The sequence below is a fragment of the Schistocerca nitens genome, chromosome 1 (genome assembly GCF_023898315.1).
Source record: "Schistocerca nitens isolate TAMUIC-IGC-003100 chromosome 1, iqSchNite1.1, whole genome shotgun sequence".
Taxonomy (NCBI): Eukaryota; Metazoa; Arthropoda; class Insecta; order Orthoptera; family Acrididae; genus Schistocerca; species Schistocerca nitens.
In genome coordinates this window covers 937,265,157-937,278,463 of record NC_064614.1, presented here as the reverse complement: position 1 = coordinate 937,278,463, position 13,307 = coordinate 937,265,157, and the positions used below count along the sequence as shown (strand labels likewise).

General features: G+C 43.8%; 1 pseudogene; it reads left to right on the top strand.

The window, feature by feature from the left end:
* The first annotated feature begins 12,354 nt into the window (after positions 1 to 12,354).
* Positions 12,355 to 12,472, top strand: LOC126206009 (5S ribosomal RNA; annotated as a pseudogene).
* Positions 12,473 to 13,307: the final 835 nt, after the last annotated feature.

Below are 13,307 nucleotides of genomic sequence, written 5' to 3'. Positions count from 1 at the left end.
AGAATTTCGATGTAAGTGCATTGTGATTAAATTAACAGCACTCTGTGACACGAATTTCAGGCAAGGATATAGGAGAAACAACCTTTTCATGTTGGGTTTTTTGACTTATTAAACGTTATGTCAGGAGGTGCTCCATTTCGTCGAATGATTCGAGTTTCGTGTGAGGTCAGCAAATTTTGAAGTGGAGAAAAAAATTTACGAAAATAACCAGGGAAACAAATTCTTAAATTCTGTAGGAGCTCCAGCTGCTTTATTTAAAACCGAAAACGTCTGCTTGCAATTGCATATTGCCAATTTTTACCTGCAAGAAAACGTAGCCCCTGTGGTAAAAGAATTTAAAATTACAGTTTGTATTCAAGTCTAGAAACGCGTATTTAAGGGAAATCGTCAAAATAATTTTTTGTTTTGAAATAACATACTTCAGTATTGTTCAGTTACTTTACGCAATGATATAAATTTCCTTACTTTCATTACAAGGCTATGTAGAAGAGGAAAGCACGAGAATCCCTATGCGGACTCAGCTCTAAAACTCGTGACGTTCGTATAGCGGCAGAGTGCTTAACAGCATCCTTCCGATACACACCCGGCCATCAGTATGTGACGTCACAAGTGTGCGCGCAGGCCTGTAGTCTAGGTGGTGTTGGCCGAAGCCGGCTCCTGGATAGGTCGCGCGGCTTTGCGCGAGTGGCCTCCAGCGGGCGACTCCAGGGGCGTCACTGCCACCGCAGCACTGGCGATCAGCTTAATTACAAACACCTACCCAGTATCCCGTGACATTTCTCTTGCCATGAAGACAGCAGTGACGCCTTCTGGTGCAGAAAAGACTTACTATGAATTATATTTATATTTTATTTAAACAACTTTCTCTTGTTTAGAAACGTTTTTCTTGCCATTGCTTGTCAACATTTTACAACCCCTCTACTTCGGCCATCATCAGCTAGTTTTCTGCCCACATAGCAAAACTCATCTACTACTTTAAATGTCTCGTTTCCCAATCCAATTCCCCCCATCACCACCTGACTTAATCCGACTACATTCCGTTATCCTTGTTATTCGTTTCTTGATGGTCAACTTTTATCCTTGTTTCAAGACATTGTCCGTTCCATTTTACTCCTCGTCCAAGTCCTTTGCTGCCTCTGACAGAATTACAAATTCATGGACAAACCTGGACATTTTTACCTCTCCCTGAACGTTAATTCCTGCTCCAAATTTTTCTTTGGCCTCCTGTACTCCCTGCTCAACGTATATCGGAGATAGGATACAACCCTCTCTCATTACCTTCTCGACCACCGCTTCCCTTTCATACCCATTTATTCTTGTAACTGCTGTCTGGTTTCGCTACAAGTTGCGAATAGCCTTTCGCTCACTGTTTTTACCCCTGTTACCTTCAGAATTTCAAAGGTAGTATTCTAGTCAACAATGTGAAAAGCCACCTCTAAGACTACAAATCCTATAACCGCAGGTTTGCCTTTACTTGGCCCATCTTCTGGCAGTTCCGTACTATTCACACCTGTCAGCATCTGCTTTCTTTCGAACTGGATTTATTACATTCTTCTCGGGTCTGAGCTTTTATCCCTCGTCTCATATATCTAGCACAATAGGTGGAATAGCTGAGTCATGGTTGACCTCTCCCCAGGATATCAGCAGTTCTCAGGGAATGTTTACACCAGGGACCTTGTTTCGGCTTATTTATTAACACCCGCCAACTCACAAAAACCGACTGAAGGAGAGGGTGCGACGCACTGTATCATAAAATATCATGGTGCAACGAAAGTGTTTTGGGAACCGTCCTGAGCGAGGACTATTTAATGGCCTCCCACAATTCACGAATATTGATTGGAGCTGAGGTGGGACCCGTCGTGACACGAAGTCCATGGGCACCAAAAGGCTTGTAATGTCATGCTCAAACGTGACAACCAAAAGCTGTCCACAACTCACGAATATTGGTTGAGGAAAAAGGTCAAAGGAGCATGCGGTGTGTACGGGAATTACATAATGTATGTATGTACGAGTATAGGTTTTAACGCAGGAACTACAACATATGAAAGTCTGAGTCTGGCCGTGAGTCATGCACGGCCGACCAAAGGGGTTAGGCAACCGCTCGTGTAAAGCGGGTAATCCGGATTCGAGTCCCGGCATGGCACAAATTTTCATTGTCTTCACTCCATTACAGAGCTGATGGTTGTTCATATTCCCAACTGAGAGTACATTTTATGCTGGACGCTCGTTGGTGCTTGTGGAAGTGATGCGTTACAAATGCCCAAACCGTCCCACACATATTCGACGGGATTTAATTCGAAGAACGCGCAACTGAGTCCATTCGTCGCTTATCCTCTCGTTCCAAGAACTCCTCACCTGCGATGTTCAATGCGGTGGTCCATAAAAATGAGGTCAGGGCCGAAAGCACCTCTAACAAGACGCACACGGACAAGGACTACAGTGTCACAACTTTAGCCAGTGGGTATACGGTGTTTGAAGATATGTGGGCCAGTAAGCCCTTGCAACGTTACGCATCCCCACACTGGACCAACAAAACGCTCACGTACGACAGTACTGGACGTACCCTCACTTGTTGGGAGGTGGGAACATGTAATACACCCAGGAATCTTGACAGCACGGTCTTCCAGAGACTGTGAAACGTAAACAGGTTTGTGTGCATCAGTGCGATTTGTATGTACATAGGCGGTAACGTAATTTTCTGCACAATATATTTACCGTCCACACAAACAGACAGTCAGAAAAAAATGGCTCTGAGCACTATGGGACTTACCATCGCCTAGACTTAGAACTACTCAAACCTAACTAACCTAAGGACACCACAAACTTCTTTGCCCGAGGCAGGATTCGAACCTGCGACCGCAGCGGTCACCCGGTTCCAGACTGTAGCGCCTAGAACCGCACGGCCACTCCGGCCGGCACTGTCCTGGGATATGTCGTGCTAAGCCTTCTGTTCAGACAGTTCTGTAACAGATTTTGGTTGGCGGGCCGCACGAGTCACTTCTCGTGTCATTACATTTCACACGTGCTCTATTGGAGGCAAGCTCGGAGATCGTGTGGCCCACGAAGTTGTTGCACGTCTTGCTCAGCATGTTGAGTTTCACGGGCAGCGTGAAGGCGAGCATTATCCTGTTCGAACAACACATCTTCTTCCTGTTGCAGTGACGGCAAAAGAACGGGTCTAACAACATTCTGTACGTACCGAGCGCTTGTTAGTTACCCTCTAACACCAAAGCTGAACGAGAGTTGTATCTTATAGCACCACAGACCATATGGCCTGGGATGGGGCCACCGTGTCTCGGACGAATGCGCTCTGCAAGACAGCGCTCACCACGTCGACGCCGTACACCTAAACAACCAACACGTGCGTGCAGCCAGAAAATTTCTTTCATTACTAAAGAGCACGGCGCGCCATTCCATCTTCCAAGTGATCCTCTCACTGCGCCAGTCGAACAGTGAACGTCGATGCTGTGGCGTGAGCGGAAGACAGGCTAGAGGTGTGCGTGCCCGTAGTCCCACTGCTAGTAACCCGTTCGCAACAGACCGTGTTCACAGGTCTGGGCTTACAAACCCTCTTTTCTGCGCTGCGGTAGCTGTACGGTCTACCACTTCTGCCCTTACAATACGAAGTTCCTGGCGGGTGTCTGTGCTGCGAGAATGTCCAGAACCTCGTCTAGTGGCCTAAAGCCGTCGGCACACGGACCGTGCTGTCGAACGTCAACGTTGAGCGTCCTAGGTTCAACGTGCTGCTGAACGCTCAGAAACGTGGGCCCCAACGTGGTATACGCGATCACAACGCACTCCAGCGGAAGTTGTGGGATGTTTCTAGTTAATAAATCACACTGTTTACTAAACGGGAGCACGTAAAATTCCCATGTTAGCTCTATTAAAACGCACATTTCCTCCATCGTCTACGAAAAGGAAAGTACCATGTCCAATCAGTAAGGACACAGGCTCATTTAAGTTCCATTAAAAACAGTGTGATGGAAATTTGCAATACTTCTCCACATAAGATAAACATTATTTCATCATTCCCACATTTTAGTAAAACCCCAAGGTCACTCTTACTTGATCAATGTTCTGACCCAGTGGCAGGATTTTTGCAACATGTGAATTACGAAGCGTAAAAGAGAAAGTTGCAAAATATCTTTCCGCAAGTAGCGCAAGCTGTCCTGCATATTAAGCCAATCGAACGTACTCAACCCTCGAAAATAGGTGAACTTATATTTACGTAACATTAAATATTATATAGTATATACTTATATTAAACTAATAATAAAGTATCAGAACCTAATAAAAACGCAAATATTAGGAAAAAAATTTGAAAGTTCCGAGACGCCAACCATCGCCCTAGTATCCACATTGACACGGTTCAGTTACGCTACTCACTGCGCTAAACCAACATCACATTCATGATAACCAATCACAGCATATTATCATTTGCTAAAAACTGTAATCGTAGATATGTTAGTGACTGAAATTTAATTATAACAAATTTTACCAAGAACAATGGGTTTTGGGTGGATCTTCAGTGTGTCACTGCCTTCAAATAGCATACTCTCATAATACGCAAGATGCAATAATTCTTTTGCCACGGATATGATGATAGTAGGTGAATATGGATTGGGGCTAAGAAATGAGAGGAAGCCGCCTTGTAGAATTTTGCACAGAGCATAACTTAATCATAGCTAACACTTGGTTTAAGAATCATGAAAGAAGGTTGTATACCTGGAAGAATCCTGGAGATACTAAAAGGTATCAGATAGATTATATAATGGTAAGACAAAGATTTAGGAACCAGGTTTTAAATTGTAAGACATTTCCAGGGGCAGATGTGGACTCTGATCACAATCTATTGGTTATGACCTGTAGATTAAAACTGAAGAAACTGCAAAAAGGTGGGAATTTAATGAGATGGGACCTGGATAAACTGAAAGAACCAGAGGTTGTACAGAGTTTCAGGGAGAGCATAAGGGAACAATTGACAGGAATGGGGGAAAGAAATACAGTAGAAGAAGAATGGGTAGCTTTGAGGGATGAAGTAGTGAAGGCAGCAGAGGATCAAGTAGGTAAAAAGACGAGGTCTAGTAGAAATCCTTGGGTAACAGAAGAAATATTGAATTTAATTGACAGGCAAAAAGGAATACAAACGTCTCAAAAATGAGATCGACAGGAAGTGCAAAATGGCTAAGCAGCGATGGCTAGAGGACAAATGTAAGGATGGGCTTATCTCACTAGGGGTAAGATAGATACTGCCTACAGGAAAATTAAAGAGACCTTTGGAGAAAACAGAACCGCTTGTATGAATATCAAGAGCTCAGATGGAAACCCAGTTCTAAGCAAAGAAGGGAAAGCAGAAAGGTGGAAGGAGTATATAGAGGGTCTATACAAGGGCGATGTACTTGAGCACAATATTATGGAAATGGAAGAGGATGTAGATGAAGATGAAATGGGAGATACGATACTGCGTGAAGAGTTTGACAGAGCACTGAAAGACCTGAGTCGAAACAAGGCCCCCGGAGTAGACAACATTCCATTGGAACTACTGACGGCCTTGGGAGAGCCAGTCCTGACAAAACTCTACCATCTGGTGAGCAAGATGTATGAAACAGGCGAAATACCCTCAGACTTCAAGAAGAATATAATAATTCCAATCCCAAAGAAAGCAGGTGTTGACAGATGTGAAAATTACCGAACTATTAGTTTAATAAGTCACAGCTGCAAAATACTAACACGAATTCTTTACAGACGAATGGAAAAACTAAGAGAAGCCAACCTCGGGGAAGATCAGTTTGGATTCCGTAGAAACACTGGAACACGTGAGGCAATACTAACCTTACGGCTTATCTTAGAAGAAAGATTAAGGAAAGGCAAACCTACGTTTCTAGCATTTGTAGACTTAGAGAAAGCTTTTGACAATGTTGACTGGAATACTCTCTGTCAAATTCTAAAGGTGGCAGGGGTAAAATACAGGGAGCGAAAGGCTATCTACAATTTGTACAGAAACCAGATGGCAGTTATAAGAGTCGAGGGACATGAAAGGGAAGGAGCGGTTGGGAAGGGAGTAAGACAGGGTTGTAGCCTCTCCCCGATGTTATTCAATCTGTATATTGAGCAAGCAGTAAAGGAAACAAAAGAAAAATTCGGAGTAGGTATTAAAATCCATGGAGAAGAAATAAAAACTTTGATGTTCGCCGATTACATTGTAATTCTGTCAGAGACAGCAAAGGACTTGGAAGAGCAGTTGAATGGAATGGACAGTGTCTTGAAAGGAGGATATAAGATGAACATCAACAAAAGCAAAACGAGGATAATGGAATGTAGTCGAATTAAGTCGAGTGATGCTGAGGGAATTAGATTAGGAAATGAGACACTTAAAGTAGTAAAGGAGTTTTGCTATTTGGGGAGCAAAATAACTGATGATGGTCGAAGTAGAGAGGATGTAAAATGTAGACTGGCAATGGCAAGGAAATCGTTTCTGAAGAAGAGAAATTTGTTAACATCGAGTATAGATTTAAGTGTCAGGAAGTCATTTCTGAAAGTATTTGTATGGAGTGTAGCCATGTATGGAAGTGAAACATGGACGATAAATAGTTTGGACAAGAAGAGAATAGAAGCTTTCGAAATGTGGTGCTACAGAAGAATGCTGAAGATTAGATGGGTAGATCACATAACTAATGAGGAAGTGCTGAATAGGATTGGGAAGAAGAGAAGTTTGTGGCACAACTTGACCAGAAGACGGGACCGGTTGGTAGGACATGTTCTGAGGCATCAGGGGATCACCAATTTAGTATTGGAGGGCAGCGTGGAGGGTAAAAATCGTAGAGGGAGACCAAGAGATGAATACACTAAGCAGATTCAGAAGGATGTAGGTTGCAGTAGGTACTGGGAGATGAAGAAGCTTGCACAGGATAGAGTAGCATGGAGAACTGCATCAAACCAGTCTCAGGACTGAAGACCACAACAACAACAACATGATGACACAGTTAACAACAGGTTCTCCAGTGTTTCTCAATTTACTTGTGCTCAGAAACGGCATATATACGTATAGGTTTGAAATGAATGCCAATATGGCGCCTCACAATTCTGTGCCGAAGGGAGATGGCATGCATGTGACGTAGGTGGCGTGGTGCCATCTCATTGGTCAACGCTCAGACGCACGCTCAGAATATCTGACATGCTCGATATTGCTCTGTACGTTCGGAAAGACTCCCGAACGTGCAATTCCACGCTATGGCGTCAGAAACTCTGCACACTCAACGCTCTGATGCACCGCCCGTGTGCCGACGGCTTAAGAACGTTCACGTGGCCACTGATGCCAGCATCGTTGCAAGTCCAACTTGTCTCGCAATTCTCCGAAAAGACCATGCTGCCACTGGGAAGGCCAAAATTTGACCTCTTCCAAAGTCTCACAGTTGGCTGTAGGAAGTGCAAGCGCCTCTCCGTGGCATTCTCGTCTGCCTCCTTCTCATGTTTACACCACACTGAGCCATCTACATCTACGTGATTACTCTGCTATTCACAATAAAGTGTCTGGCAGAGGGCTCAATGAATCACCTTCAAGCTGTCTCTCTACCGTTCCACTCTCGAACGACGCGCGGGAAAAACGAGCACTTAAAATTTTCCTGTGCGAGCCCTGATTTCTCTTATTTTATCGTGATGATCATTTCTCTTCATGTAGCTGGGTGCCAACAGAATGTTTTCGCAATCTGAGGAGAAAACTGGTGATTGAAATTTTATGAGAATTTCCCGACGCAACGAAAAACGCTTTTAATTTAATGATTGCGACTCCAATTCACGTATCATGTCTGTGGCACTATCTCTCCTATTTCGCGATAGTACTAAACGATCCGCCCTTCTTTCTGGCTGAGCATTCCATATTGAAGAGTAGACAAAGCTGGCGCACTGTTACCTATGCCACTGCGCTGTCTGTTGAGAAACGATGTTGAAATCATTATCGTTACATCCACTATACATCTAGTGGAAGTGCCATCGTCGGATCAAAGTCGACGTCGTCTTTCTAGGTGTACTAATTTTTTTTCCCGCCAGTGTAAATGGATTAAAAATGTTTAAGGGCTACACTAAAATGCTTTTTAACTTATGGAGATCATCATACCTATTCATTAAAACTTTTGCTAAAATTTGGCAGTGTTTCTTTTTCCTTCACATACCATGCAACTTGTACTCCCAACGACACAAAAAATAAATCGGTCATGCATTTATTGCCTCTGGTACAACTTAATCCACAGCTGTGTATTGGTCACCAGTAAATTATGAAACTAAGAATTACTCTCCTCAGTGCATAAGCAAATTAACATGCAGAATGCTTGTTTTAACTTTGGCGTATCTCTAGATATGTCTTCACGTACCCCAAGCATAGGGCGATGTCCTCTAGGGGAGTTTTACGTCACTACATTAGTTTAACGAGTAGAAGTACTACAGATTGGTTACACTCAGAAGAAAGAATGGATAGCTCAGTCAAATGAAGCAGTAAGGCGTTTCACTTGAAATCGATGAGTGAATAATTCACTCAATATGCTAAAATGCAACTGACTGTATCGTTTTTTCATCCGGCTGTTCCAGATTTAACAGCTAGTAAGGGATGGGTCAGTAACTTGAAGAAGTTAGAAGAATTGTGGAGAAAATAACAGTGATGGTGACACCGTGTGTTCAGTACACAAAGTATAAAAATGAAGCAGACACGGTGAGGTAAGTTCCTGCCCCCTGAAGAATTTTAATTCGTACACTTATTTCCTTTGAAAATTTAAAATAAATAAAAAATAATTAAGTAGGTAAAAAGATCATATTTTTCGAATTTGAATTCTATATTACTTTCTGATTCCCTATGTACGTCACAGAAACTGCTGTACAATTACTTATACTCTTATTTCGACTTTTTCTGACCAGCAGATTCACTGGAGTCGCGAAAGAGGTGTTATTTGCAGAAAGTAAACATTTGCTTGAAACAATGTCAGTTAACGACTACAACAGCGTCCTGTTCTAGCAGTATCTTTTTTTGGGGTGGTCTGTAGGAGCGTACTTTTTCTCCAGAATATCACCTCAACATCGATTATCACATTCTCTTCAAGATGATCATCACCACTGCAGTCATCTGCAACTATTTCTTTGCGTCCATATCCGTCTTCTCTTTCAGCACCACTTAAATCTTCACACTAAAAATATGCTGAGAATTTACCCGTCCGCTAATATTTTCCTGCCATTTTTAGCAAAGCTGATTGGCAGTATAACAAGAATCTATTACTTACCTCTTGGACCCGCATGATTTATGATTACAATTACCATTACTATCTGTGACCGAAACCGAATCTCTGTATATAAGTGAATGCCTCAGCATGAAGAAAAAAAAAAAAAATGCTGGACTGACAGAAGCCGAGAAGTTTCAGTGCTTATTCTTTCGGAAAGCAATGGGCCCTGAAATAACAGATGGACTGTGCAGAATGCTAGGAAGAGACGAAGTGTACCGGGATAATGAACGGCTGATTGAGTCAAGAAGGAAACGACAACTGAAGTCCTACGGGTGTCAGTTGAGGATGGATACAACCCGACTACCGAAGCATAGTTTTTAATGTACTTAACGACAGATATGGAGCTCCCGTGCATGGTTCCAGGAAACGAGGAAGAACCACAAGAGCACTGGCCCGAATGAGAATGACATCTCTAACTGCTCAAGGGGCAGATCACTACACACAGCAATGAGCAGAACACCGACACTACGGAGGGAAAAAATGCAACGCTTTTGGCTGCAAAAAAAGATTCCAGAAAGGCCTTACAGTTATTTGATATTGTCTCAATGGCGCTAAACAAGAAAACACAGTATCATCATGTGAACAATGGCATTGTTTTTTTTTCGCTGTAAAAACAAATGGTGTTACTAGAGAACACGTGAATTAGGAAGAGGAGCATAGTGGTGCATCTGCCACGGAAAGTATTTCCTGCCGTTCACATTTGCAGAAACTATCTGCTTCCTATGGGTTCCAACACTTAATCGGAAATGAAAGACTAAGGCCTAAGATTTTCCGCCTAGTTAGCCGTGCGATCTAACGCACTGCTTTCTGAGGGGGATGGGGAGGGGGAGAGGGGGGGGGGGAGTGCCGGTCCCTGGTACGAGTCCGTCCGGCGGATTAGTGTCGTGGTCCGGTGTGCCGGCCATTCTGTGGATGGTTTTTAAGGCGGATGCGGGCTGGTTCCCCTTATTCCGCCTCAGTTACACTACGTCGGCGATTGTTGCGCAAACACTTTCTCCGCGTACGCGTACAGCATAATTACTCTACCAGCCAAACATTTGGGTTACACTCATCTGGTGTGAGACGTTCCCAGGGGGTGGGGATCCACTGGGGGCCGAACCGCACAATTACCCTGGGTTCGGTGTGGGACGGCGGTGGCGTGAGTGGACTGCAGTAAACTGTTGACGGGTTGTGAACCACTGAGAGCTACGGCGGGGACGAAGCCTCTCCGCGTTTCTAGGTCTCCAGTTCTATACAATACGAAGCCTAAGATTACACACAAATTTTTCCGAATAGGTCTGAGCACACTATAACAATATGCAATGAATTAAAGCCGGTGAAACATTCGTTAAGGAATGTCCAACAAACAACAAGTCGTGAAAATTACAATTTTCTTTGGGAAATAACTGATTTGAATATTAAATAAAGAACTATGAATTTCTTGTTAAAAACAAATAGCCCAGTCTGCTCAAAAAATTGTTACAAATGATTTGAACAAAATACTTGAAATGGACAGGATGTTTCACAAACAACGGTGATTTCTGTAAGCAGTGCAAGAATGGTACGAAGGCGCAATTTTTTTGTTAAAAAAAGTTCCCACAAGCTATCCACAACAATTCAGAGCATGGACCATTCAATACGGCTGTAGTTACAGAGAGAGAGAGAAAAAAAAAACTCCACTTTAATCCAAAATTGTGCAATGCTCAAAGGGTCCCATGTTTAGCAGGTCACGTACAATGGCGTCCACAACTAGAATAATTGTGATGTAAGCCCTTGCCCACACGATCATAAGCTGGCAATCCGACCATACAGCCACACTGTATATGCACGGCCCATCTCGCCGTACGCTGCTGCCTCCAACCAGATGGGCTACGTCGGGGCCAACGAGATATACAAGCCCTGCAACTAACTTGTGACGTCACGGTAGTCGTCCGCCACACTTCGGGAACGCTGGGTTCCGTGCAGGGCCCTTGGGAAATATAGAATTAATTGGATAGGTACCCAATGGAGATCTTAGTTTTGGCGTGTGTTATCGGGAACTTGTATGCATTTAAACGTATTCGAAGTAGTTACTCGCTCTCCGCCGGAGGCGGTTGCCGGCACTCTTTAAGACCTGCAGTGTCACGTGCTGTGACGTACGCACCACGGCCTCTCTTTGTCGCCGGCCTCGGCTACACACACACACACGACCCACAGGTTTCCTCAGACGCACTGCGCTGACGCTGTGGATGGTCTCCCCGTATACTTGTTGACAATTACAGATGGCCCTGCTAGCCCTGTCGTAGTAGTTTTTTTCTCAGTTGTCGCCGCACCACTCACTATTCGCCAGTCAACCAAATAACGGCCCTCCCTCACTTCGCAGGCCAAGTCGCGGAAACCATACGTAACAGCCGGCTAGCGCTATCTGCAGGAGGCGGAGAACCTGGCCGCCCACATTCACGCCTCAAAACTTGATCAAACAGTATATGTGGAAAGAAATACTAAATTTCTGTGGGGCTTGGTGTGCCAACAAAGCTGCTAGTGAAAATGAAAAAAAAAAACATAAATCCTACCACTTTATATAAGTTTGAATTTGCTACTGGAAAGGTCTTCAACTGGCCGAAGATTACCCGGAATCCCGAAGTGCTACTGGCTCTTAGAAATATTCGAAATGAGCGAATAGTACAGTATCCACCACAGTATTGCAATTTCAAACGCTATAGCTGTAAGCTGATGCAAACAGTTTTCTTTTTCTTGTTTCGCGCATTACCATGCGTTTGTTCGCTTTTACGAACAGCTGCCGTTCAGTACATTAAACTGGTGTACTGAGACGTTTTGTCTACCTGTATAACCATCCAGCTGGCAATAGAGGGGCCAGCGAACAATCAGAAACTGCTACCTGGCTCTATCTGCGAAATGGTACGCGCACAGTCAGACTTAATTACTTGCGCTTCTGTTAATCAGTCGCTATCCGGTATAGCGAACGGTTCACAAAGTGACGTTACAGAAGTGAAAGCAGCTGAGGAGGGGCCCAACCGAAGTAGTTATATTTTGGAAAAAAAAAACAACATTATGAAGTCCAAAGTTTTCAACGTAATGTAACCAAATTTGCCACAGGTGTTAAGGAGTGTTGGGCAACGGCCTTGCCGCAGTGGATACACCGGTTCCCGTGAGATCGCCGAAGTTAAGCGCTGTCGGGCGTGGTCGGCACTTGGATGGGTGACTATCCAGGCCGCCATGCGCTGTTGCCATTTTTCGGGGTGTACTCAGCCTCGTGATGCCAATTGAGTCGCTACTTGACCGAATAGTAGCGGCTTCGGTCAAGAATACCATTACAACGACCGTGAGAGCGGTGTGGTGACCCCACGCCCCTCCTATCCGCATCCTCCTCTGAGAATGACACGGCGGTCGGATGGTCCCGGTAGGCAACTCGTGTCCTGAAGACGGAGAGAGTGTTAAGGAGTGTTACGTGGATACACACAGACGTTTTCATGCTTGTCGAAGTTATACATTTTTAATTACAAACAACTGAAATTTTGTCAGCAAGGTGAGTACAACCATTCCTTTCCTGAAAAATGTGCCATAACGAAATTAATGTATTTTTGTACAAAGTTTGATACAAAATTATTCCAAATATCTGTGGAACAGAATATTGATGTATTCTTTTGCTAGATTTTACAGCTCTCCAAATTTGTGTGAAAAAATCGAATCTTAGGTCTCTCCTCTTGCATAAACGCTTTACTATTGTAGTAAACGAAAATTCCTCCCACAGAATCTTTCACTATGGTACTGAATAACTGCACGCCAAATTTAAGTACTATAATGTGGGTGGTCTGTGAGGAAAAGGTACATGAAGTTGGCAAAATGTAAGTTACGGGAAACCTGAGTCAAAGATTTGACGGCGCTTGTATTATGCGTTACCTCATCTCGGTAAACTTCATCCTCAAGCAGTCGTTCTTTGTTTAACATCTTACGTTAACCTGATTTTCAAACTGAGAAACAGCAATGTCAACTGCGTCGATTATCCGGTTATCGACTTATTTCAGTATCGACAGTGTGAAAGCTCCTGGATCAAATCCTAGCCCC